General features: G+C 37.6%; 11 non-coding genes across 11 annotated transcripts; 1 reads left to right on the top strand and 10 right to left on the bottom strand.

Annotated features, from left to right (window-relative positions):
- Nucleotides 1-11,013: 11,013 nt before the first annotated feature.
- Nucleotides 11,014-11,100, bottom strand: trnay-gua (transfer RNA tyrosine (anticodon GUA)). The gene is given in 2 exon segments: nucleotides 11,014-11,049; nucleotides 11,064-11,100. It is a non-coding gene; the product is annotated as a tRNA-Tyr (tRNA).
- Nucleotides 11,101-12,022: 922 nt separating this feature from the next.
- On the bottom strand, nucleotides 12,023-12,109 carry trnay-gua (transfer RNA tyrosine (anticodon GUA)). The gene is given in 2 exon segments: nucleotides 12,023-12,058; nucleotides 12,073-12,109. It is a non-coding gene; the product is annotated as a tRNA-Tyr (tRNA).
- A 1,175-nt stretch (nucleotides 12,110-13,284) lies between these two features.
- trnay-gua (transfer RNA tyrosine (anticodon GUA)) lies at nucleotides 13,285-13,371 on the bottom strand. The gene is given in 2 exon segments: nucleotides 13,285-13,320; nucleotides 13,335-13,371. It is a non-coding gene; the product is annotated as a tRNA-Tyr (tRNA).
- A 1,168-nt stretch (nucleotides 13,372-14,539) lies between these two features.
- Nucleotides 14,540-14,626, bottom strand: trnay-gua (transfer RNA tyrosine (anticodon GUA)). Its single transcript is given in 2 exon segments — nucleotides 14,540-14,575; nucleotides 14,590-14,626. It is a non-coding gene; the product is annotated as a tRNA-Tyr (tRNA).
- Nucleotides 14,627-15,523: 897 nt separating this feature from the next.
- On the bottom strand, nucleotides 15,524-15,610 carry trnay-gua (transfer RNA tyrosine (anticodon GUA)). Its single transcript is given in 2 exon segments — nucleotides 15,524-15,559; nucleotides 15,574-15,610. It is a non-coding gene; the product is annotated as a tRNA-Tyr (tRNA).
- Nucleotides 15,611-16,761: 1,151 nt separating this feature from the next.
- trnay-gua (transfer RNA tyrosine (anticodon GUA)) lies at nucleotides 16,762-16,848 on the bottom strand. The gene is given in 2 exon segments: nucleotides 16,762-16,797; nucleotides 16,812-16,848. It is a non-coding gene; the product is annotated as a tRNA-Tyr (tRNA).
- A 692-nt stretch (nucleotides 16,849-17,540) lies between these two features.
- trnay-gua (transfer RNA tyrosine (anticodon GUA)) lies at nucleotides 17,541-17,627 on the bottom strand. Its single transcript is given in 2 exon segments — nucleotides 17,541-17,576; nucleotides 17,591-17,627. It is a non-coding gene; the product is annotated as a tRNA-Tyr (tRNA).
- A 1,629-nt stretch (nucleotides 17,628-19,256) lies between these two features.
- On the bottom strand, nucleotides 19,257-19,343 carry trnay-gua (transfer RNA tyrosine (anticodon GUA)). The gene is given in 2 exon segments: nucleotides 19,257-19,292; nucleotides 19,307-19,343. It is a non-coding gene; the product is annotated as a tRNA-Tyr (tRNA).
- Nucleotides 19,344-20,527: 1,184 nt separating this feature from the next.
- On the bottom strand, nucleotides 20,528-20,614 carry trnay-gua (transfer RNA tyrosine (anticodon GUA)). The gene is given in 2 exon segments: nucleotides 20,528-20,563; nucleotides 20,578-20,614. It is a non-coding gene; the product is annotated as a tRNA-Tyr (tRNA).
- Nucleotides 20,615-24,557: 3,943 nt separating this feature from the next.
- Nucleotides 24,558-24,644, bottom strand: trnay-gua (transfer RNA tyrosine (anticodon GUA)). The gene is given in 2 exon segments: nucleotides 24,558-24,593; nucleotides 24,608-24,644. It is a non-coding gene; the product is annotated as a tRNA-Tyr (tRNA).
- A 445-nt stretch (nucleotides 24,645-25,089) lies between these two features.
- trnay-gua (transfer RNA tyrosine (anticodon GUA)) lies at nucleotides 25,090-25,176 on the top strand. The gene is given in 2 exon segments: nucleotides 25,090-25,126; nucleotides 25,141-25,176. It is a non-coding gene; the product is annotated as a tRNA-Tyr (tRNA).
- Nucleotides 25,177-27,586: the final 2,410 nt, after the last annotated feature.

Consider the following 27,586-nt stretch of genomic DNA (forward strand, 5'->3'; position numbering starts at 1 on the left):
GTTTTAATAAAATGCAGAACATAATATCTCTGAGGGCATATCTTGATTGACCCAATCATGTGACTGCATGCGTTACTACGCTTCAACCTGCCTGGACACAGTCGAAACCAGAAAGAACAGAGAATGGACAGATTTCTTCACCTGTCTCGCCCCCCTTAAGACATCTCCAAGAGAAAAATGTCTCAGTTTTGAATGTCTGGAGCCACCAGAAATTTGTGACATTAAAATGGGGTCACAAAGCAAAAAAGGTTGGGAACCACTGGTGTAACGATACAGGAAAAAAATTGGTTGGGTACATTTTTGGTAAAGGGGTCTTTTTGCGCTATGTTTTCAGTACAGTGAAGGAGACCGGGGGGTGGGGTGGGGGTGGGGTCATGATAATATTTTTCCTGGTCTGTATGTGGAACCTGAGCTAATAGGACTTTCCAGGTGTGAATACACATTAAGAAGAATTAGAATATTAAAAAAAAAGGAAAATAATCAAAACTATAACTAGAAAAGCACTTGAAGAGCGCAGACCTCCACCAAGGCAGATCAGTTCCCCCCGATCACCACCAAAATTTAATCATTTGTTCCTTGTGCCAGTATCAACATTGCCTGAAAATTTAATCAAAATTCTTCCACAATTTTTTGAGTTATCTTGCTAACAGACAAACAAACCCTGATGAAAACATAACCTCTGCCGTTCCTTGGCAGAGGTAATTATAAAAACAGTACTAAAACAGGTGATTTCACATTAGAAATAAATGTAAAAAAAAAAAAATTAAGTAATGAATATAATCATCATCATCATCATCATAACAGTTTTGTAGTTGATCTGGTGCTTTGCTGTTCCACTCAGTTGCCAACAGCTATAATTCATAATAGAATTAGTTCTGTGTTCAGGTTCAACGTTGGATTTTCAGTGAAAATGCTAATGTTCTCCTACAGGTTCAGATTGTGTAATATCAGCCACTCTTGGCTCAGAAAATAGTCAGATGTCCGACTCAGCGCAGCACAAACTCCACATAAACACACATACATGAGGAAATCTCACAGAGGGAAGCTTCCAAACAGAACCCTGGTTCCACAGAACAGTGAGAGCAGCCACCACTTGTGAGAACTTTATTGATTTTTTTTTTCTTTTTAATGCTTAAAAATATGTTCCTCTGACTCATCACTGAATCTCATACCAGTACATTTTCTGATCGCCAGATATGGAGAAAAACATGAGTGTGGAACAGTTCTATTTTTACTCTTGTCATTGTCTGTGATGTCCCAGGCATAAACAAACCTAGGCTTAGATTAGATTTGAGCTTAAAACACAGCTGCCCTCATGTACATGCCGGCTCTGGGAGTTTTCTAGGCTTTTATACAAAAACAGAAAAGAAAACGGCTCATTGTTTATCAGTTTTGGGAGGAACACATTACAAAAACAATGCATTACAGTAACGGATTACTTTTTGCTGTAATGCAGTAATATAAGGCATTACCTGGGGTGCCATAAAGGGGGGGTGAACGTGACAAATTCATGGGCCCAGCATTTGTGGGGGGCCCATAGAGCAGTGTGTGTGTGTGTGTGTGTGTGTGTGGGGGGGGTCCAGTGGATACAGGTTAGAAGTTGGGAAAATTTCGTGTAAGATCCGCTGTATAATAGAAACACAGAAGCCGGGAGTCAGAAGTTGAAAGCAAGGTAATAACAGTTTGGGATTTTTCATTATAGTTTAGTTTTATTTAGTTTTGACTTTTTTTTTTCTCTAATTCAGTTAGTTTTAATTAGTTTTTCGAGCAGGTTTGCTAGTTTTTATAAGTTTTCATTTTTTTGTAAATGCTTAGTTTTAGTTTAGTTTTTTTTTTAATACCTTTTCTCTTCCTCACCGTCGTATTCAAATAAATCCCAGACAGGACTCTGCTGTTTCTCCCAACTTTAGTCTCCATGTTTCCAGGTACAGTGGGAACAAGAAGACGAGTCTAAACGACAAGTGATGAGAAGTGACGGACCATGAAGTGCTGTTTGGGGCCACTGGCTAAAATTGCTCGAGTGAAATAAGTCGATTTTGTATCAATCCGACATTGACAAAGACGAAAACTAAGGGAGTTATAGCCGTAATTTTTATACGTTTTAGTTAGTTTTGTAAACACACAATACAGTTTCAGTTAGTTATCATTTTTTTCTTTTAATTATAGTTTTTATTTGTCAGTTAACAAAAATGTTTTTTTCAATTCTAGTTTTCATCATTTTGTTAGTTTTGGAACGATAATAACCTTGGTTGAAAGCATGTTAAGTTGTTAAATATGGACCCCCCCCCCCTTACATTAATTTAAATGTGTACATTATTGAGCATTGTCATTATAACAAAATAATCAATAACAAAACAAAACACATCTACCATCTCCACTTAATATTCCTGAATGATCTTCTACTTAAAGCTATACCGTATGATGTGGCATTTTTACACTTTTCTTTTGTCATCTTAAAATGCTCCTAATAAGCGTGTATCAAACTAAAATGTAAAAGAAATCCACCAAGTATTGAAACTCAGAAATGTTTAATTCTCATATATTTCTGATAAAAGTCTGACCAATCATTTTATTTGGTCTGAATGAAATAATTGGCCGAACCTGGCTGAACCTCTTGTCAATCATCCATTACGGCCGTCCAGCACCTGATCCATTATCGCCGTCTCCGCATCCGACATGTGTCCCTCTGAATCTGACGTTTCACGCTGCTTCTGTCACTGACCACAGTCTCCTATCTAGGATGTGTATGGATAAAACTCAAATGCACATGTGGAAGTGAAAAAACGGATTTATTAACAGAAACAACCAAAGGGAACAGACAGGAGTCCGATGAATGAAGGATGGAGATCAAAGTCCAGAAGTCAGCTGTACTGGACTAAACAGGTCTGCACAAAGCTCAGCTTTTATGACCGTGGGGCTCATACAGGTACATGTACATAGTGTCACACAGTGTAGGATTATGTAAGATGATAAATGTATGGACTATGAAACCTCAAATGTCCACGGAAATTTCGTGGAGGCCACGCGTTCACAGTGCGTGCGCCCGTTGCCAGGGAACTTCATCTCCATGGTGCAGAGAAGACCCTGACCCAGCATTGCACAGACCAGACCCTTAAATACAGGGTCTACTGATGGAAAAGGGGCCGCGGGCCCTCGGCAGGTGGATAACGCATCTCATTACTGAGGGAGGGGTCCACGGACACACCGAAGTGGACCAGACCTCCGCCTCTGCTTCCTCCACGAGCATCAGGTGAGCAGAAGAGAGAGGAGGGGAGCCTCAGAGCTCAGGCAAAGGGTAGTGGGCGGGGCTTTGGAAGGAGGCGGGTTGTTCATGTTCAAACTTATACTAAGTGCTGTGAGAAATGCCACATTAGTAGGTATAGCTTTAAGGTATTTTTTAAACTTTATCAGAGAAGTGAAAAACTTAAATTCATCATCAAGTCCATCCCATAATTTCACACTCACAACCCAAATACATCTGGATTTCACATTTGTCCTCACTTTCATACATTCAAAAATATAAAGACCTCTTAAATTATAGTTACTCTCTCTTAATTTAAAGAACTCTTGAATAATATTTGGAACAAAATTATTTTTAACTTTATAAATCACCTCTAATATTTTAATATATAGAATATCTGGCAATTTTAAGGTATTAAGTTGAATAAATAAATTATTAGTTCAAAATATCCTACTGTATTAATTATTCTAATAGCTCGTTTTTGTAATTTTACTAATGTATCTGTACTAGTTTTTCCTGCATTTCCCCATATTTCTGCACAGTATGTTAAATAGGGCATAACCAAAAGAACAGTAGATCATGTATAGGCTGTTTTTATTTAGTAAGTCCCTTATTTCATTCAGTATGCTGATAGATTTGGACACTTTACTTTTAATATACTCAATATATTAAATCGTCATTGTGAAGGCCTTAGTAAACGTGTAGCCTCCAGCTGCTTTAACGTATCACTACAGCGTCCTCCTCCTCATTACGAGCCCCTCCTGTTCTCTCCTCACCCCCCACCACCTCCACATTCTCGTCTTCTTCATGGCTTCAGAGTCCTCATCTGCCAAACCCTGCAGGGTGTCAGTTTAACAAACCCACAGAGAATCCCACAAACACTATAAAACCACTGAGGCTGGAGAGCGCCGTTCATCAGTCCACGCTGACGGAGGAGGGAAAACTGATTTTGAAGGTTGGGGGTAAAATGATGGCGGTTTGATTCGGCCTGATGTTGAGGTTTGGGGGGTGGAGGAGTTCTCGTTCCCTACTGTGCACACTGCCTGATGAATGGGGAGGCATGTTTTGGTGTTGATTTGTTTTTACTCCATTGTGTTGACTTTTTCTGTGAACATGTTTTCATCTCAGTGGTTTATTGTTGTGGTTAAAAAATGAATGTGGGAGTTGAGCAGCTGGCATCTTAGCCTCCAGTGTCTTATTAAATACTGTCTTCCTAAAGGTTCCATATTTTCAACAATTACATTGATACCATTTGTGTGTATGTTACTTAGATCTCACTGCAAGGGAAACGTCAACATCCATTTTATAACAACATATTCTGATTGGCTAAACACAAATCTATTTACAAGGTGGGTGGGGCCAGATTTTGATATAAAGCTACTGTAAATGCATGATAAAAAAAGATAATAAATAAATACAGTAAAAGCATGATAAATACATATAATAACTAAAAAAGCACTTGGAGAGCGCAGACCTCTGCCACAGCAGATCAGTCCCCCCCATAAAATTTGCAAAAAAAATTTTACCCAAAAAATTACCATATTTTCCGGACTTCAAGTCACACTTGACTATAAGCCGCAGGTGTCCATGTTGTGACATGAGATACTTACAAAGATGGTAAACAGGAAGATTATTTAAATATTTATTTCCATACCTTCAATGCTTTTTTCCAAACAGTGCTTGTAACACGGCAGTAAAACGGCAGGAACACGGCCGGTTAAAAAACCCAGAAAAGTCATTGATCTCTATCTTCATCTTCCTTCTGCTCATTGAAACCACTGCAGTCGTCTCCTTCAGTGTTGGAGTTGAACATCCTCAGAAAGGCTCCGTCACACACCTTCTACGTCTCTCTTCCGTTGTCCCTCTCAATGGCATTTCTGTGCTGCAGCTCTATTTCCTTCTTGGACAGACACATCGATTGGGTTTAACTTAAAAGCTGCATCATATGCATTTCTTCATGTGTCTTCCATGATGAGAGTTTGTGCATGACACGCAAAGTGATTTTTAAGTTAAGCTTTAAACTTCTCCTCTCCGCATCACCTCTTCCACCTGTCTGTCTCACTTTTGCGCTTCCTGCTTGAGCGCCCCCTGGAGGCTGTTAGCCCGTAAAAATCTATACTTGAGCCACAACATTGTATGAGCTGCAGGGTTCAAAGCATGAGAAAAAAGTAGCGGCTTATAGTCCTGAAAATATGGTATTTGAAAATGCTGTTGCAGATAAATTAACACATCCAAAACTATTTTACCCATGAAGTAGGTCAGGATAAACTGTATGTCAGCCATTGTTTATTTTGCTACAACAACAAAAGCCCTTGAACACTAGTGGAAGGGATCATCTTCCTGTTAGCATGTGAAGGCAGCATTAATCCTCAAGAGGGTCGTGATCATCACATGGTCGTCGTATATGGATGAACAACGAGCCACAACACCAAAATGGAACCATAGATACAAATACTTATGATCATAAATATATTTCAAACTATTTAGAGACAGTCACATAGATTTGCTCCATATTCAGCTGTCAGTCTGTTTCTGAGTTGCTTTACTGGGACCAGAGTTAGTCATTTATTCCTCTCATGCTCCATGTACTGGTTCAGAATGAAAATAAAGTCTCCTTGAGACCTTGAATCTCTGTGAAACACTTATTTGTTTTTAAATGTGCTTAACTCCAACAACTATCTGTGAAGTCAAAGCAGTTCACTTCTTCACAATCAATAATTCATTATGAAGATAACCAATGATCTCAACATATTTAATTGCATATTTTGTTTTCTTGCCAGTCAATGTTTCACACGTGTGGGGGCGTCACGGTGGAGTGAGGCTGCTGCATCCTCCAAAATGTAACGCCGAGCAGAGAGCTGCCAGAGAACACAGTGAGCATCATAAAATAATTTGAAACCTCGTGAAAATCTCGGTGTGGATTTAAACTCATTTTCTCTTTGAACACCGCTCATACTTTGGAGTAGCATTGACTTGCTAAATTTCTATTCAATATATGCAAATCCCCGTACAATGGCTACTGTTGCAAAGTGTTGCATACTGTAAGCCAGCTAAAGCTGCGTGCTAGCGCCCAAAGCAGCGCTCCCTTCAGGTTTCACAGAGCTGTAGCTGCATGGGTAGCTTGACACCAGGGAGGCAGAATGAATAATAGATGTGTGTTACTTCACCCAAACGGATGAATAATTCAGGAAGGGGCAGGGAGGATGTGGAGAGAACAGAGACGCGTGATGACCGAGCTCAATGTGCCGCCATGAGCTGCCTGGGTTTCATCTAAAAATAAGATCGTATGTACTGTACCAATGCATCAGAGACATCCAAAAACATATTTCCTGTAGGGAGATATTGTGTATGGACACAAAAACATGCAGATACACTCAAACTGCCCACGCGTATGCAGCCAGTAATACAATGCACAGACATTTCACGTGTCCCTAGGCGAGACCAGGATTAAATTAGTTGAATAGGAAGCTTTAAGAACGGCTGCAGACATAGAGAGTTCCTCTACTCAGCCTCCAAATTACACTGTGCATCTAATCCAGTGACCGAACTGCTCAGTGAGTGCATGTAGAGGCCACAGAGGTTTTAGGGTTTTAGGCGGTTTTAGAGTTTGGCATCAGGAGAGCTACAACTTTTACTTTCAAAGGACACATGAGAGAAGTTTTGCCCTTTCCCTGTCATTGGCTCCTGCAGACGGAGCTGCACTAGCATGGGTTCAATTAAAGAAAAAACACGACTTCGAGCCTGGGAACCAGACACATCTGCTCTAGAACTGTCTAGGGTTCCTCCCATGCAAACTGACTTCCACAGGCCAGACCGATCACTACTGTTTATCGACTGAATGTCCAGCGTCGGCGTTCGTCTGTGTAGATATCCTCCCAGTCCGACTCCAGAACCCCTGAACAAACAAACACACTGTCTGTAACTGGGACACGATGAGCACAGGTTTGAATACCATGTGTAGAAACACCTGATGTGATGTTTTCATGAACAGTGTTTGGAGTAATGCCTTATAAAAGTAATGAATTACAGTAATGGATTACTTTTTGCTGTATTTGCGGTAGTGTTAGGTATTACTAAGCAATTTTCAGTCATATTTTACTTGGTACATGTTCAATAGCACTTGCATTACAACACACTTTTCACCCATAATTTAATTTAAAAAAAAGAAAAAAACACTAAGACTGTGAGACCTTAACAAATCAAAAATTGATTTGTAAAGTTTTCTTTCCTGTTCAGCCAGGGGGTGAAGATGGCAGAAGGCAGTACATTGGTTAAATGCACCCCACATATGCCAGATTCAAACCAGCAACCTCCTGATGCCTAGTAATTCCACTACAGTCCTCCACTCTACCAGCTGAGCCATCAAAGGAGATACACTAGAGTTTTTCAACCTTGGGGTCAGGACCCCACGTGGGGTCACCTGGACTTTAAATGGGGTCACCTGAAATTTCTAGTAATTGATTTTTTTTTTTTTTTTTTTAAATTACTATTAAAAAATATATGGTGAGACAGACAATCCTCACTGCTTTTAACAGGCGACATCATATAACCCCTGTCCTTGCATCCCTCCATTGGCTCCCTGTGTGTTTTAGAATTGATTTTAAGATTTTACTGATTACTTTTAAAGCCCGAATGGGTCTGGCCCCAAATTATATAGATGAGATGTTAGTTACCTACGAGCCAGCACGCAGCCTTAGATCCTTGGGCAGAGGGCTCCTGGCTGTTCCAAAGTCGAGGCTTAAATCTAAGGGTGACCGGGCCTTTTCCAACAGGGACCCTCAACTTTGGAACGGCCTGCCCGAGGAGATAAGGCTTGCGGAATCAGTGGCATCTTTTAAATCACTTCTTAAAACACACTTCTATAGACTTGCTTTTATGTGATGTTTGTCCCTTTTAATTTTAATTTTAAATTTTTTAAAATTTGAATCTTTTCCTGTTTGATTGTTGGTTTATATTCTCATACATGATGTTGTTTTATCTCATGCCTTTATTTTTGTGTTGATTTGACAGCATCATGTTACATTATCCCTGTCCTCTTTATTCTGATTCATTTAATTTATTCGAAGTGTCATGTTTCTGCATTGTTGTACACATCTCTCCTATTGTGTTGCTTCTGTTTTAGTGTTTTTACTTACATCTTGTATCCTGCTGTTGTGCTCTTTACTTGTCAAAAGCACTTTGTAAACTTTGTTTTTAAAAGGTGCTATATAAATAAAGCTATTGTTATTATTATATCATTAATCGTAATCAATAAAAGACATGACAAACTGTGAAGCTGAAACTGAAGCACTGTGGTACTGTTTATCTTTCATATGTTCATTGTGGTCAGTTTCAGATGCTGCAGCTCTTTCATAATTCATAATTTGAGTTCTTGTTTGTTCAGTATTAATTGTCAGCCTTGTAAATCCAAGCTGGACTGACTGTATGTATCCTGACCAAGGAAAATAAAATTCTCACTTTGTGCAGTAATCTCCACCTGGCTTTACTGCCTCCATCCATAATAATATACATTATATAGACTAAACGTTTAATAAAATTAATGTTTATTTGCAACATAGTATAGCAAACTATTACATGATCAAAAACAAATTAATTTTAGCAAAAACAAAAGTCTCTGTTTTGAATATCTGGGTTTGCCAAAAATTTGTGATGTTAAAATTGGGTCATGAGCTAAAAAAGGTTGGGAACCACTGGAATACACACTGTGAAAAACGTTCCAAACTTCACTGATCCACAGGGGAATTTACTTGGTCACAACAGTTCAGTTGCATATAAAAAAACACTCTTTGAAAAAAAAAAAAAAGAAAGCATTTTATCACTATAAAAGTAAACATACATATACAGGAGTGAATTTTTCCACTGAACAATCAGACCTGATTCCACTGACACCATTCTGTGTCTTCTATGTGCGTATTTTCCATTATAAATAAGACTAAACAATCACACTTTAAGCCTTTGTTCCAATATTTCCAAAAGAATTTGGTTTATTTTCTCAGCTGGTTCAACATTGGTTATAAGTCTGTTAAGTGGCATTTAGAGGCAATTTGGTGTTAAAAAATAAATAAATATAAAAAAAAATTAACGGAGTGTCACGAGAATTTGTCTGGTTATTTTTCATTTTGGTAAAAATATATGATCATAAATAATTAGACACCATTACATCTATGAGCACCTTTAGGAGGATTAGTATCAAAACCTGGTTCCAAATGTCCAATAACTATGGATCTGATAATAGTAATATTGGAAATTAAATCTACATAACAGCAAAACATGGTTCCAAAATGTTTTTCATTAAAATCCAAACACATTTAAAACACTTTGGAGGCTGATCCCAGTTTTGATCATATTCAGGATACGGTGTTTGCATGGAACTCAGACTAATCACATCCCTCTGTTTACATGATAAACATTAGTGTCCCAGTTACTCATTACTGCTGCTGTTTGTACAGGTGCCTGTGGCGTTTACTACATAATGTGTTCACTTTAAAGTTACTGAAGTTGTAGAAAATGAGACTGTTTGGTTTACAGCAGACTCAACTCTGGTGAACGTCAACACCGCGTCATGGATTTGATCTGTTGGGATTCAACCACAGTCACCAACAGATAAATACATCCTCCAGCTGTTATTCTGTCAGTAGTTGCTTTTCCACTGGACATCTGCGCAAAACTTTACAGATATTTACTAAATGTCAAAAAAACAGAAGTGTGTAACGTCTGTTTTTCCATTAAATCACAAATGCAATGATTTGTTTATCATTATCGCGAGATGACACGAGAAGTCATTCCATAAACATCGCGACAAACGTAAATATCATGTTGATTTACAGAAATATTCATCATTATTATATATTACCCCACTGTCTCGTACTAAATTAAAAAATGATTGGATTTCCTGGTGTGTCCACACATATTGTGACATGTTTCTTCTTCTTCTTCGCGTGTTGTAACGTACGTCAATATCCATTTTTTTAATTCACCTGAGTAGTCGCGAAAAAAGGTCTTTCCATTGTAGTTTTGCGTAATACACCATTTGCACTACACCAGAAAACCCACCTCTTGCCAGCGCAAAAACTTTTAATCGAAAAATGAGACTTTTCGCGAAATTGCCGTTTTTCCATTAGGTAAATTATTATGTGCAAGTTATGTTTGCGCAATTTGAGGGTCAATGGAAAAGCGACTATTGGCACCGTACTGTGAATGGAATTAATGTTGATTGTTATATAGCAGGAGTGTCATATTATAGTATATAGTATAGATATGCATAGACTAGGAAGATTAATACTGTTATTAATTATTTAAGGAGAAGGGATGGGAGTTTATAAGTTATACTTCTTCTCACTCCTTTTCGAATATGTATTATATGTCTTATGTTTAAGTGTTTTGTTAATTTATTTTCTTCTGTTTTGACATTCATATGCGAAATAAATACATCAATCAATCAGTCAAACATATGGCCCATGGACCAAAACTGGCCCACCAAAGGGTCCAGTCCAAGCCATGGGATGAATATGTGAAATGCAAAAATTGCACTGAGGAAATTTGTTTAAAGAATAGTTTATAGATATTAGCACTTTCACGATGTAATTTTACAATTTTCACTTGAACTTTATTCTTTAAACAAAGACAAACATTTGTAATTGTCATTATTTATATATTATGTTATTATTTTACTGGTATGGCCCACTTTAGATCATATTGGTCTACATGTGGCCCCTGAACTAAAATGAGTTCAACAGAATATATATATATGATTGATCGCACATAAAAGCTTCTCCTTCGAGCCGGATTTGAACCAGCGACCTAAGGATGCCTAGTATGTGCACTACAGTCCTCCGCTCTACCAACTGAGCTATCGAAGGGGATGCTCTACCCAGAAATTCTTAAAAGATAAAAAATAGCGATTTCTTTACATACGTAAATGATAAACTGAGACAATATATTGTTAAAATTGCACTTATTTTTTTGAAAAAATTTCAGGTTGTTCGTGTTGATCTAATTTTTACCCCGTCCCCAGAAGCAGGGGGCAAGGGGTATTGTTTTTGGTTTCGTTTGTTAGTTTGTTAACACTTAAGCAGCAAAACTGCTGGCTGAATTTATACCAAATTGGGTTTATAAATTGCCAGTGACCCAGAAAAAGACATTATTACATTGTGAGAAAAATAAGTAAAAGTTCAAATTTTTTATTAATTTTTAAAATCTTTTTTTCCCCATTTACTAATAATGGGCAAAATTTTAAATAACCTATAAAAACATCAATTTTAACTCAATTTACTTAAAATGTTGCAGAGATATAGAGATTAATTGTAGACATCTCTCTGAGAAATATCGAAGTGATAGCTTGTTTTTGACATTTTTTGTTACATTTTTCAATCTTTTTCTTTTCCCATTTCCTTATAATGGGTAAAATTTCAAATGTCTATAAAAACATCAATTTTGTTTCTGTTTACGTCAAACTTGGCACATATATAATTTTTATATTTAACAAATATTGAGTATGGATGAAAGAGTGGATCAATGCCAAAATAAGATACAATTTGTGCGAGGGGTGGGGTTTGTTGTGCCTGGCACTAATTGTTTATAGATATAAAAAAATTTCATTATGTAATTTTACTTTTTTCACTTTGAACAAAGAGAAACATTTGGAGTTGTCATTATTTATACATTACTGTTACTATTTTATTGGTCCAACCCACTTTAGATCATATTGGTCTGCATGTGGACCCTGAATTGAACTGAGTTCAACAGAATATACAGAAATGATTGATCCCACTTAAAAGCTTCTCCTTCGAGCCGGATTTGAACCAGCGACCTAAGGATGCCTGGCATGTCCACTACAGTCCTCCGCTCTACCAACTGAGCTATCGAAGGGGCGCATAAGGTGAAAAATGCTTGAAACATTAACAGTAGATTCATTGAAATCGGTAACAACATTTGACAACCTGCAACAGAGGATGGAAGATGATGAAGTTAATGCAATATCAGACACAAAACACAGACAAACTGGCATTTACCTTTAACATCAAAGGGAAACAAGTGATTTCCATAAATGATTTTTGATGTAATTTTCTTTTTATAAAACAGTCTTCACAGTCAAAATCAAATGCAGTGTCAATATTTCAGAGTCCAGCTATTTTAAACCTAGATAAAGGATTTATAACAAATCAAGTACCTACTTATCTCTGTACACGTGTTGTATAAATTGTCTTGGTTAATTCTACGGAAGTTTTTAGCTCAATAGTTCTCACTCTTGCACTTCTTTCCGTGTCTGGCTTGCTATTGTACGATTAGCCTATTTATTTACTTATTTATTTATTCATTCATTCATTCATTCTGTTCTCCTCTCTCTTCTTCTCTACTTCTTCCTTTGTATCCCTCATCTTCCATATATCTATTTAGAAACATTTTTTTTATACCTCTTTTTAAATATATTTATGTTTGTACATTCCTTTAAGTAGCAGCAGATGTGTGTAAATGACACTTCAGACCACTGAGTCGATCATTGGCTCAGTGTTTTAAAACATGTGGACAACAATCCAATCCCAGTGGATTGAATTTTTTAATAAATCGATCTTTGTCAGAAGGCAATAGCGACTCAAAGTATGTCATGACAACTTGTTAGCATTAGCAATACAAGTTCAAATTCTGTGTTTTTGCATTATAGCAGACTGGGGGGGGGGTGCTTTTCCCCTCGGATTTCTCCGCCCCCAGCTGTGATGTCATTGCCGACTGTATCTATAGACAAAGTTTTACTCAATGGCCACTGAGAAGGACCAAATGTTATCTCAAACAGAGTTAAATTCAGCTCCCTAAGAGTTAAACTGACACTCTGTTTTTTACCGTGTTCCATCTCCGGCTTGTGCCCAGAGGCAAGAAAAGTTTATTTTCATAGAACATGCACGTTTGAGTTCACCTTAAATCAACAGAATGTGTTACTGACCTATTGGTCTGCATGTGGACCCTGAAATAAACTGAGTTCGACACCTGTGTTATAGAGTAATCAAAGATGGAATCGATCCTACATTTGGAAGTGACAGAAAAGCTTCTCCTTCGAGCCGGATTTGAACCAGCGACCTAAGGATGCCTGGCATGTCCACTACAGTCCTCCGCTCTACCAACTGAGCTATCGAAGGGAGCGCACAACGTGAAAAATGCTTGAAAGATTAACAATATTCATTGAAATCAGTAACACAACATTTGACAAAATGCAACAGATGGAAGATGATGAAGTTAATTCAAAATCAGACACAAAACACAAACAAACTGACATTTACCTAAATATCTAAGGGAAACAAGTGATTTCCATAAATTATTTTTGATATAATTTTCGTTTTACAAAACAGTCTTCACAGCAAAAAAAAAAAAAATGCAGTGTCAATATTTCAGAGTCAAGCTATTTTAAACCTAGATAGAGGATTTATAACAAATCAAGTACCTACTTATCTCTGTACAAGTGTTGTATAAATTGTCTTGGTTAATTCTACAGAAGGTTTTAGCTCAATAGTTGTCACTGTTGCACTTCTTTCCATGTCTGGCTTGCTATTGTATGATTAGCCTATTTATTTATTTATTTATTCATTCATTCATTCTTTTCTCCTCTCTCTTCTTCTCTCCTTCCTTTGTATCCCTCATCTTCCATATATTGATTTAGAAACATTTTTTTATACCTGTTTTTAAATATATTTATGTTTGTACGTTCCTTTAAGTAGCAGCAGATGTGTGTAAATGACACTTCAGACCACTGAGTCGGATCGTTGGCTCAGTGTTTTAAAACATACGGACAACAATCCAATCCCAGTGGATTGAATTTTTTTAATAAATCGATCTTTGTCAGAAGGCAATAGCGACTCAAAGTACGTCATGACAACTTGTTAGCATTAGCAATACAAGTTCAAATTCTGTGTTTTTGCATTATAGCGGACTGGGGGGAGGAGGGTTTGCTTTTCCCCTCAGATTTCCCCGTCCCCAGCTGTGACGTCGTTGCAGACTGTATCTATAGAGTAAGTTTTACTCTATGGCCACTGAGTGGGACCAAATGTTATCTCAGAGTTAAATTCGACTCTCTAAGAGTTAAATTGACACTCTGTTTTTTTACCGCGTTCCATCTCCTGTTTGTGCCCAGAGGCAAGAAAAGTTTATTTTCATAGAACATGCACGTTTGAGTTCACCTTAAATCAACAGAATGTGTTACTGACCTATTGGTCTGCATGTGGACCCTGAAATAAACTGAGTTTGACACCTGTGTTATAGAGTAATCAAAGATGGAATCAATGCTACATTTGGAAGTGACAGAAAAGCTTCTCCTTCGAGCCGGATTTGAACCAGCGACCTAAGGATACCTGGTATGTCCACTACAGTCCTCCGCTCTACCAACTGAGCTATCGAAGGGAACATGCAATGTTCAAAATGTTTAAAACATTACAAATAATGATTTCTGAGACACTATATTGTTAAAATTGCACTTCTTTTTCTTAATAAATTTCAGGTTGTTCATGTTGATCTAATTTTTACCCTGCCCCCCGAAGCAGGGGGCAAGGGGTATTGTTTTTGGTTTGGTTTGTTAGTTTGTTAACACTTAAGCAGCAAAACTGCTGGCTGAATTTATACCAAATTGGGTTTATAAATTGCCAGTGACCCAGAAAAAGACATTATTACATTGTGAGAAAAATAAGTAAAAGTTCAAATCTTTTATGAATTTTTAAAATCTTTTTTTCCCATTTACTAATAATGGGCAAAATTTTAAATCACTATAAAAATGTCAATTTCAATTTAATTTACTTAAAATGTGGCAGAGGTATAGAGATTAACTGTAGACATCTCTCTGTAAAATATCGAAGTGATAGCTTGTTTTTGACATTTTTTGTTACATTTTTCAATCTTTTTCTTTTCCCATTTACTTATAATGGGTAAAATTTCAAATGTCTATAAAAACATCAATTTTGTTTCTGTTTACGTCAAACTTGGCACATATATAATTTTTATATTTAACAAATATTGAGTATGGATGAAAGAGCGGATCAATGCCAAAATCAGCTACAATTCGTGCAAGGGGTGGGGTTTGTTGTGTCTGGCACTAATTTTTTAGAGATGTAAAACAATTTTATTATGTAATTTTACTTTTTTCCCTTCAAACAAAGAGAAACGTTTGGAGTTGTCATTATATATTATTTTGTTATTATTTCACTGGTCCAACCCACTTTAGACCATATTGGTCTGTATGTGGACCCTGAACTGAATTGAGTTCAACAGAATATACAGAAATGATTGATCCCACCTAAAAGCTTCTCCTTCGAGCCGGATTTGAACCAGCGACCTAAGGATGCCTGGTATGTCCACTACAGTCCTCCGCTCTACCAACTGAGCTATCGAAGGGAGTGCACAAGGTGAAAAATGCTTGAAAGACTAACAATAGTTTCATTGAAATCAGTAACACATTTGACAAAATGCAACAGATGGAAGATGATGAAGTTAATGCAAAATCAGACACAAAACACAGACAAACTGACATTTACCTAAATATCTAAGGGAAAGAAGTGATTTCCATAAATTATTTTTATTGTAATTTTCTTTTATAAAACAGTCTTCACAGTAAAAAAATGCAGTGTCAATATTTCAGAGTCAAGCTATTTTAAACCTAGATAGAGGATTTATAACAAATCAAGTACCTACTTATCTCTGTACATGTGTGTTGTATAAACTGTCTTGGTTAATTCTACAGAAGTTTTCAGCTCCATAGTTCTCACTCTTGCACTTCTTTCCATGTCTGGCTTGCTATTGCACGATTAGCCTATTCATTCATTTATTTTTATTTTTCTCCTCTCTCTTCTTCTCTCCTTCTTCCTTTGTATCCCTCATCTTCCATATATCTATTTAGAAACTATTTTTTATACCTGTTTATAAATATATTTATGTTTATACTTTCCTTTAAGTAGCAGCAGATGTGTGTAAATGACACTTCAGACCACTGAGTCGATCATTGGCTCAGTCTTTTAAAACATACAGACAACAATCCAATCCCAGTGGATTGAATTTTTTTAATAAATCGATCTTTGTCAGAAGGCAATAGCGACTCAAACTACGTCATGACAACGTGTTAGCATTAGCAATACAAGCTGAAATTCTGTGTTTTTGCATTATAGCAGACTGGGGGGGGGGTTGCTTTTCCCCTCAGATTTCCCCAACCCCAGCTATGACGTCATTGCCGACTGTATCTATAGAGTTAGTTTTACTCTATGGCCACTGAGTGGGACCAAATGTTATCTCAAACAGAGTTAAATTCAACTCGCTAAGAGTTAAATCGACACTCTGTTTTTTTACCGTGTTCCATCTCCGGTTTGTGCCCAGAGGTAAAAAAAGTTTATTTTCATAGGACATGCACGTTTGAGTTCACCTTAAATCAACGGAATGTGTTACTGACTTATTGGTCTGCATGTGGACCCTGAAATAAACTGAGTTTGACACCTGTGTTATAGAGTAATCAAAGATGGAATCGATCCTACATTTGGAAGTGACAGAAAAGCTTGTCCTTCGAGCCGGATTTGAACCAGCGACCTAAGGATGCCTGGTATGTTCACTACAGTCCTCCGCTCTACCAACTGAGCTATCGAAGGGGGTGCGCAATGTGAACAGTGCTTGAAAGATTAACAATAGATTCATTGAAATCAGTAACACAACATTTGACAAAATGCAACAGATGGAAGATGATGAAGTTAATGCAAAATCAGACACAAAACACAAACAAACTGACATTTACCTAAATATCTAAGGGAAAGAAGTGATTTCCAAGAAATATTTTTGATGCAATTTTCTTTTTATAAAACAGTCTTCACAGTAAAAAAAAAAAAAATACAGTGTCAATATTTCAGAGTCAAGCTATTTCAAACCTAGATCGAGTATTTATAACAAATTAAGTACCTACTTATCTCTGTTTTTAGCTCAATAGTTGTCGCTCTTGCACTTCTTTCCATGTCTGGCTTGCTATTGTACGATTAGCCCATTTAATGAAATGATTAGCCCATTGGATGAAAGAGCGGATCAATGCCAAAATCAGCTACAATTCGTGCGAGGGGTGGGGTTTGTTGTGTCTGGCACTAATTGTTTATAGATGTAAAACAATTTTATTATGTAATTTTACTTTTTTCACTTCAAACAAAGAGAAACGTTTGGAGTTGTCATTATATATTATTTTGTTATTATTTTACTGGTCAGACCCACTTTAGATCATATTGGTCTGCATGCGGCCCCTGAACTAAAATGAGTTCCAAAGAATACATAACGATTACTGATCCCACATAAAAGCTCCTCCTTCGAGCCGGATTTGAACCAGCGACCTAAGGATGCCTAGCATGTCCACTACAGTCCTCCGCTCTACCAACTGAGCTATCGAAGGGAATGAGCTGTACCTAAAATGCTTAAAATATTAACAGCAGATTCATTGAAATCGGTAACACAACATATGACAAAATATATGAGGATGGAAGATGATGAAGTTAATGCAAAATCAGACACAAAACACAGACAAACTGACATTTACCTTTAATATCAAAGAGAAATAAATGATTTCCACAAATGATTACCTCCGCCAAGGAGGTTATGTTTTTGCCAGGGTTTGTTTGTCTGTCTGTTTGTTTGTCTGTCCGTTAGTGTGCAACATAACTCAAAAAGTTATGGACAGATTTTGATGAAATTTTCAGGGTTTGTTGGAAATGGGATGAGGAAGAAATGATTAACTTTTGGGGGTGATCCGGAAGAAATCCTGGATTCTGGATCACTTTGAAATTTTCGTTAACATTGTGGTAAATGGGGCCAAAATTTTCGTTTCCCAATATCTCGCTTAATTATTGACCAAAACTCATGAAATTTAACTCAGGAATTGACAATGGGGTCCTCTATCACATTTCAAAGGCTGATCCGGATCTGATCCAGAAGGCGGATTTTATTTTAAAAAATAAATGTAGGATTTGTATCACCGATTATGTGGGGAATTTTTGCGCTTGGCGGAGGTCTGTGCTCTCCGAGTGCTTTTCTAGTTTTTGATGTAATTTACCTTTTTATAAAACAGTCTTCACAGTAAAAAAAAAATAAAAAAAATACAGTGTCAATATTTCAGGGTCAAGCTATTTTAAACCTGGATAGAGGATTTATAACAAATCAAGTACCTACTTATCTCTGTACACGTGTTGTATACATTGTCTTGGTTAATTCTACAGAAGTTTTTAGCTCCATAGTTCTCACTCTTGCACTTCTTTCCATGTCTGGCTTGCTATTGCACGATTAGCCTATTTATTTATTTACTTTTATTTTTCTCCTCTCTCTTCTTCTCTCCTTCTTCCTTTGCATCCCTCATCTTCCATATATCTATTTAGAAACTATTTTTTATACCTCTTTTTAAATATATTTATGTTTGTACTTTCCTTTAAGTAGCAGCAGATGTGTGCAAATGACACTTCAGACCACTGAGTCGGAACGTTGGCTCAGTCTTTTAAAACATACAGACAACAATCCAATCCCAGTGGATTGAATTTTTTTAATAAATCGATCTTTGTCAGAAGGCAATAGCGACTCAAAGTACGTCATGACAACTTGTTAGCATTAGCAATACAAGCTGAAATTCTGTGTTTTTGCATTATAGCGGACTGGGGGGAGGGGGGTTTGCTTTTCCCCTCAGATTTCCCCGCCCCAAGCTGTGACGTCGTTGCCGACTGTATCTATAGAGTAAGTTTTACTCTATGGCCACTGAGTGGGACCAAATGTTATCTCAAACAGAGTTAAATTCGACTCTCTAAGAGTTAAACTGACACTCTGTTTTTTACCGTGTTCCATCTCCGGTTTGTGCCCAGAGGTAAGAAAAGTTTATTTTCAAAGAACATGCACGTTTGAGTTCACCTTAAATCAACAGAATGTGTTACTGACCCATTGGTCTGCATGTGGACCCTGAAATAAACTGAGTTTGACACCTGTGTTATAGATTAATCAAAGATGGAATCGATCCTACATTTGGAAGTGACAGAAAAGCTTCTCCTTCGAGCCGGATTTGAACCAGCGACCTAAGGATGCCTGGCATGTCCACTACAGTCCTCCGCTCTACCAACTGAGCTATCGAAGGGAGCGCACAAGGTGAAAAATGCTTGAAAGACTGACAATAGTTTCATTGAAATCAGTAACACATTTGACAAAATGCAACAGATGAAAGATGATGAAGTTAATTCAAAATCAGACACAAAACACAGAAAACTGACATTTACCTAAATATCTAAGGGAAAGAAGTGATTTCCATAAATTATTTTTGATGGAATTTTCTTTTCATAAAACAGTCTTCACAGTAAAAAAAAATGCAGTGTCAATATTTCAGAGTCAAGCTATTTTAAACCTAGATCGATTATTTATAAGAAATCAAGTACTTATTTATCTCTGTACACGTGTTGTATAAATTGTCTTGGTTAATTCTACAGAAGTTTTTAGCTCAATAGTTCTCACTCCTGCACTTCTTTCCATGTCTGGCTTGGTATTGTATGATTAGCCTATTTAATTATTTATTTATTTATTTATTCATTCATTTATTATTATTTTTCTCCTCTCTCTTCTTCTCTCCTTCTTCCTTTGCATCCCTCATCTTCTATATATCTATTTAGAAACAATTTTTTATACCTGTTTTTAAATATATTTATGTTTGCACTTTCCTTTAAGTAGCAGCAGATGTGTGTAAATGACACTTCAGACCACTGAGTCGATCATTTAAAAGTCGGTCTTTTAAAACATACAGACAACAATCCAATCCCAGTGGATTGAATTTTTTTGATAAATCGATCTTTGACAGAAGGCAATAGTGACTCAAAGTATGTCATGACAACTTGATAGGTTTAGCAATACAAGTTGAAATTATGCGGTTTTGCATTATAGCGGGGGGGGGGGGGGGGGGGGGTGTTTGCTTTTCCCCTCAGATTTCCCCAACCCCAGCTATGACGTTGTTGCCGACTGTATCTATAGAGTTAGTTTTACTCTATGGCCACTGAGTGGGACCAAATGTTATTTCAAACAGAGTTAAATTCAACTCGATATGAGTTAAATCGACACTGTTTTTTACCGTGTTCCATCTCCGGTTTGTGCCCAGAGCTAAGAAAAGTTTATTTTCATAGGACATGCACGTTTGAGTTCACCTTAAATCAACGGAATGTGTTACTGACTTATTGGTCTGCATGTGGACCCTGAAATAAACTGAGTTTGACACCTGTGTTATAGATTAATCAAAGATGGAATCGATCCTACATTTGGAAGTGACAGAAAAGCTTGTCCTTCGAGCCGGATTTGAACCAGCGACCTAAGGATGCCTGGTATGTTCACTACAGTCCTCCGCTCTACCAACTGAGCTATCGAAGGGGGTGCGCAATGTGAAAAGTGCTTGAAAGATTAACAATAGATTCATTGAAATCAGTAACACAACATTTGACAAAATGCAACAGATGGAAGATGATGAAGTTAATGCAAAATCAGACACAAAACACAAACAAACTGACATTTACCTAAATATCTAAGGGAAAGAAGTGATTTCCATGAAATATTTTTGATGTAATTTTCTTTTTATAAAACAGTCTTCACAGTAAAAAAAAAAAATACAGTGTCAATATTTCAGAGTCAAGCTATTTCAAACCTAGATCGAGTATTTATAAGAAATTAAGTACCTACTTATCTCTGTTTTTAGCTCAATAGTTGTCGCTCTTAGGGGTGGTAAATCCGAAGGTCAAAATTCAAAAACGTCCACTTGGGATATGATTAACACCTGTCATACAGATACATTGCCACCAAAATTAAGGCTGTATCTCTAGAAAAAAACCCCACCTCTTGCAAATGAAATACAGCCCCTAAATCGTGATTTCTGGGATTTTCACGAGCGATATTGCGGATATGAATAAACTTTACAAACAGCCATTGATTTGATAAACTTCATTTATTTCGGTCAAATACTCAACAGATTGACACTAGACACATGTATCAGGGTCTACAGAGCGTCTTTAAGAAACTGACAGCTTGTCAAGACTTTGCTGGAACCTTTCAAACTCCAGTGTCGTTCTGTCACTTCTTTTACCCAAGTACGACATAAGGGCATCTCCAAACTCTTCTGCAGTTTTCATCCTCCTCTTTCCACTTGGCAGTGTCATCTGGATGCGAAAGATGGGATCTACCTTAGGAAGAAGTGTGGAACTCTCCCTGGCAAACTGTAGCTCCAACTTCATCCTCTGTTGCTTTGCGCTGTCGCTCAGAGTATCGTTTGCAAGATACTTTTCAACTTCCCCACTATCGGTGAAAGGACCACCACTGGCTTTGAGTTTATCCAGCATATCTAGCCTTTTCCGCTCATTCCTCTGAGCCATTTCCTGTTTCTGGTCTGCTCCCTTCTCAAACTTCTCCTTTGTGTAATTACTCCACTTCAGTTCAACCTCCCTTTTGGCTTCGACTGCTGCCTTGAAACCCCTGAACGAAGGTATCTGACCAGCTCTCAATTCCTGACTTTTCTGAAAGATGATGGACCTGCTTACTGCATTGAGCGTGCCTAGTTTCTTCAGCCTATAGTCTACCTTCCCACACTGACGCTCCATGCCAATATTGTGGACAGGGGTTTCATCAATGTTCGTTGCCTGCTCACTCACTGGATAGTCCACCGGGAAGGTCTCCTCGTCGAGTCCATAGTCTCTCCTTTGCCTGGCTAGAACAGTTTGTAGATGAGGGAGCATCAGGTTGGTGAGTTTTCGCACTTCATCTGTGTGCTCATCAGCTACATCTGACACAGCCTTCAAGACTTGTTCTTTGTATGTCTTCTTGACACCGAGGAACAGTTCATTCGACACGACAGGATACTCTGGCTTTGTGAACGTTGTATATTCCTCGCTGATTGGCTGACCCAGGCCGGCATGCAAACCTTTGTAGAACTCCTTGAGCTGGGAATGAGTGGCGTCTTTCTCGATCGTTCTCGCATAGAATGGTTCCACCACATGTACACCCAGGCAGGCAAACGTAACAAGCACTACCTTGAGGTACGGGAGCTCCATCACCTCTCTTACTAAGCAGGCTAGTCTGTTGTTGATGTGAGGGTTCTGTCTTAGGAAATCTACAAGGTGATCATAGTTGTAGATCAGCACTGCTGCTGCCCTGGACAGGCATCCAAACCTGCTGTCCTTGTATGCAAATAGCACACTGGATACTTGTCTTTGTTCGAGAAAAAGTTGGAATTGTTTGTAGCGGTTCCATGGCTTATGAGCATACTCAGGAGCGACTAACTTGAGACACATGTCAAGTGCTTGTCCAGCCAAGCTGTCATTCTTACTGTCCACCTCAAGATCCACCATGAAACCTTTCAAAACCTGTTCCATCTTCATGTCCGCTTCCACAAGCCTCATAACTTTGTTCATGGCACTGCTGAAGCCCAGTGTAGTGTGGGTGCCACAAAACAGTTGGCCCACAGGTGTGTCAAGGTTATACATCTCAGCGAGCAGTTTTGCAAACCCCTTGTTGTGCTCGGTGCTATCTGTCATATGTGTATCTACAAGCTTGTACACGTCTTTTGCTTCAACTCCCCTGACAGACGCCAGAATTTCGAAGCCCATGTCCACTTGCATAGCTATGTCCTCAGTTGTCTCGCCATGGATTGACAGAATAGGCCGAGGAAACGGGGTATTCTGACCAACGTGCAATCCCTGGACGATGAATTGACCTACACCTTTCTTCGTGGTACTGTCTGACGCGTGCGTTACCATTTTACCCTTCTGTTTCTCCTCCTGAAGCTTATCAACAACGAGTGACAGACTCTGTGCTTCAATTTGCTCCAGAGCCGTTCTGATGTTCCTGTTAGTTGGAGTGGTATTTATGTCAAAGTTCTCTTCAGAATCTCCAGCATTTTTCCACTGGTGTCCAAACATTGTGTTGCCAACTTCAACAACAGCGGAGCTGGATTCATTCACTGAAAGACCCTTCCCAGAGAGATTGGCCACAGTTTTATAAAATTCATCGCAGACTTTTCTCTCAGAGATTCTTATGTGCTGAAACTCTTTCGGAAGTGGATCATTTGTGTCTTGCTCGTCAACGTCTTTAAAGAGTATTTTCTTTTTTCTCTTAGTGTCAGCAGAATGTCTCTCTGTCATTTGTGTTTCTCGTGTTTCAGTTTTTTGTCGCTTATGGGCCTGGTCGTTTTCATCCTCGTCACTACTGCTGCATGTTGTAGGAATTTCGCCAGCCTCCACGAGCATTTCAGTGATACTTTCGAGGGTCTTGTACTGAAACTGTTGCTCTCTCTCTCTCCTGTATTCCTCTTGTCTTTCTCTCATCCTTTGGGCTCGCATTGTACTGTGATACCAGACAGGGTCCACTCCTTTGGAACAGATCATCTTGCGTTCTGTCTTCTGGTCCTCGTAGTACTGACGTTCCATTATACTCATGCTGACTCCCCACTCCTTCTGCAAAGATTGCTGGCGCATGGGATCGTCAGCATACACATCGAAGAGTTCGCCTTTCCTCTCAAATAGCTCTTTGTATTCTTTCACAGCCTTTGCATTATCTTTTCCTTTCTGTCCATACCGCTTTCTTCCTTCACTGAATTGCTTCCTGAGAGCCTCCACTCTCCTCTGAATGGTACTGATCGACACGCAGTACACAGTGTCATGATAGTACTTGGCGTATATCTGTTTTGCCACTTCTCGTACCGCAATATCTGTAGTGACCTTTGCCTTGCTCACCTCCAAGTGGTACCTTAGCAGTCCTATCACACTCTGAACAGTGGGCAGTTTTGATGGAGGTTGGAAATGTTCACAAGGAGGAAAGTCTCTATCAGCATTAAACTCTTTAGTTTTGGAGCGGGTTTTAGGCTTGGTAACGGGGTTGGGTTGACTACTTGCCATGGTAACTTACTATTGGACTGCTACAAGTTCTGGTGAAACTGCAAAATATAAAATAAACACACGCTAAAACCATGTTCAACAACTGCATTTTAGTTATCCACTGTGTGTTTCACCAACATTTACCACACATACCAGCATTAAGTTCCGGCTGCAGAAACAACCGATCGCAAGGTTAATACCACGATTTGTTCTTCGCAAGGGGTGGTTTTTTTTTTAAAAGGTAGATACGAATTTCTTGTGCCAAATACCTTTAAATAGCCTTATGCATCACTCCTGAAGTGGACGTAATCAAATTCCAAAATTTTAATTTTCATCCCAATTATCACCCCCCACTACTATTGGTCTGCATGTGGACCCTGAAATTAACTGAGTTTGACACCCGTGTTAACCAAAGATGTAATCGATCCTACGTTTGGAAATGACAGAAAAGCTTCTCCTTCGAGCCGGATTTGAACCAGCGACCTAAGGATGCCTGGTTTGTTCACTACAGTCCTCCGCTCTACCAACTGAGCTATCGAAGGGGATGGACTCTGCAAAGAATGTTTGAAAAATTAACAATAGATTCACTGACATCAGTAACACAACATATGACAAAATGCATCAGAGGATTCTTTTGCTTTGGCTTTCATTGTTCAAACTGTGTTGTTTTTCTTCTCTGGATCTTCCTTCCATTCAATTAAGGTGAACTCAACCGTGTATGTTCTATAAAAATAAACTCTTCTTGCCTCTGGGCACAAACCAGAGATGGAAGGCTGTTTCATAAAAAGAAAATTACAATAAAAATCATTTGTGGAAATCACTTGTTTCCCTTTGATATTAAAGGTAAATGTCAGTTTGTCTGTGTTTTGTGTCTGACTTTGCATTAACTTCATCATCTTCCCTCCTCTTGTATTTTGTCTTATGTTGTGTTACTGATTTCAATGAATCTATTGTTAATCTTTGAAACATTTTTCACCTTGTGCACTCCCTTCGATAGCTCAGTTGGTAGAGCGGAGGACTGTAGTGGACATGCCAGGCATCCTTAGGTCGCTGGTTCAAATCCGGCTCGAAGGAGAAGCTTTTATGTTATTTCCAAATGTAGGATCGATTCCATCTTTGGTTACTATATAACAGGGGTCTTAGTTCAGGGTCCGCATCCATACCAATATGATCTAAAATGAGTCTGTAAAATAATAACATAATAATATATAAATAATGACAATTCCAAACTTTTCTTTTTGTTCCAAGTGTAAAGTTTGAGTGAAAAAAGTAAAATTAGAATATGAAAGTGTTTACATCTATAAACTATCCTTAAAAAATTTGATTGACATGAACAACCGGCAATTTAATAAGAAAAACAAGTGCAATTTCAACAATATTATGTCTCAGATTACAGTGGATCTACAAATTTACCAAACATTTAATAACAGGCACAATATCGGTAAAATTGCAGTTATTTTTCTTAAAGCATTTCAGGTTACATGTGGTTGTTCATGTTATTCCCTTTTTTGTAAAAGGATAGTTAGTAACATCAGTATTTTTATGTAATTTTCCTTTTTTGTTTGTTTTGGAGTTGTCTTTATTTCTAGGTTGTTACAATAGTATTTTACTGGTCTGACCCACTTTACATTGAATTGGTCTGAATGTGGAACCTGAATTAACCCATAAGGATCCATTGTTACTTTTGTGTCCGTTCCCAAATGAATTTTTCTCTCTATTTAAATTTATCACCATTTATTATAACATTATCCTCTGTATTTAGCATTTTTAGGTCAAAATCAGGTATTTTCCTATATTTAATTCAATGATCATGTAAATATTCATTAAAGCTCAGATTAAAGTTGAGGGTTATTCTGTCACAAACAGAGACGTTTGAGTGAAAAAAGTAAAATTACATAATGAAAGTGTTTAAGTAAGTAAATAAGTAAGCAAATTTTATTTCTAGAGCACTTTTCACCGACAGGGATTCACAACGTGCTTTACATAATATATACATTAACATATACATACATATATACATTAATTAAAATACAGATTAAAACACAATTTAAGATGCAATTAAAATATAGTTGAAATTGCACTTATTTTTCTTAAAACATTTCCAGTTACACATGGTTGTTCATGTTATTCCCTTTTTTTGAGAAAGGATAGTTTGTAAACACAAATATTTTAATGTAATTTTCCTTTTTTGTTTGTTTTGGAGTTATCTTTATTTATAGGTTGTTATGATAGTATTTTACTGGTCCAACCCAATTTACATTGAATTGGCCTGAATGAACCTGAACCTGAACTAAAATAATTTTAACATCCTTGATTGTTAACCCTTCGGGGTCTACAGTCACGGTACCGTGACTCAATCACATAACATATTCAACACGTCGTAGCATTGAAGGTCAGTCACGTAGACCACTGGGAACAATTGCATTTGAAAGTGCGGACTTGAAAAACTCTAACACTTTTTATTTGATGTTGATAGAGTAAATAAAACCAGAGATGTGATGGTTTGAAACTGGAGCTAACAAATGTGAATAAAAGTATGAAAATGAGGTGGGGGGGGCATTAGATTTCTGACCATATCTTCGTTATTATAAGTCCGTTTTCAAAACGGAAACAACCGGCCAAATCTGCGGATTCTAATCCACAGACTCCGTTAGCATTATAGGTAAAGGTGAGAATGACCCCCACCTGAACCGGATGCGGAACCCAGAAGGACCGGGGGCGTGATAAAACCGGAGAAAACGCCTATGTAAAAATATGCTTTTATGTCAAATATTTGAGTATAGTTTTAATTTATTACAGTTTTGATTTTAATACCTAATACTTGGAACCAATATTCACTTTAAGTCTTTGAAAAGGTTCATTAAGCATCTTTGTGTCATTAATGTGTAGCACCCTACCCATGTGACTAAGAATACTTATGATGAATTATGTCAATTTATCACTCTGGGCGGGCTCTAGGTTCTTTAGTTTTGTTTTTTGTGGTGCAGTATCAACTTAAAATAACAGCTGCAACAGATGATATACTTTTAACCTTCAAGAATAAGGTAAGTGGGTGAATTGTTTGGTGCCTCCACTTAGCAGAACATGAAACAAAAACATGATGAATCCTACTAAGAATAATTATGAATTTAAATAGTTTGATGTGGGCTGGTCCCTACTTTGTTTCACTCAATATATATTAACTCTGAGCTAGTAATAATTGTTATTTTAAATCAACCAATATTTATAATGAATTCTAATAACCACTCAGACACAGTACTTTAAAAATAGGACCAATGGCCCTGTAGCTTACCAGCCAAATTAAAAGGTTTGGGAAATGTATCCAGAGGCCATTTATTATCACCCAGTCATATGTATTTATTAGATTACAGAAATAGCCCATGTTTTGGTCATATTCCAATGAAATCTGCAAAAAATTCTAATTCCAACTTGATATCATTGACACTTAATGATTTATTGTATCAATCCACTTCCTATCTGTTAT

The sequence above is a fragment of the Sphaeramia orbicularis genome, chromosome 22, assembly GCF_902148855.1.
Source record: "Sphaeramia orbicularis chromosome 22, fSphaOr1.1, whole genome shotgun sequence".
Lineage (NCBI taxonomy): Eukaryota > Metazoa > Chordata > Actinopteri > Kurtiformes > Apogonidae > Sphaeramia > Sphaeramia orbicularis.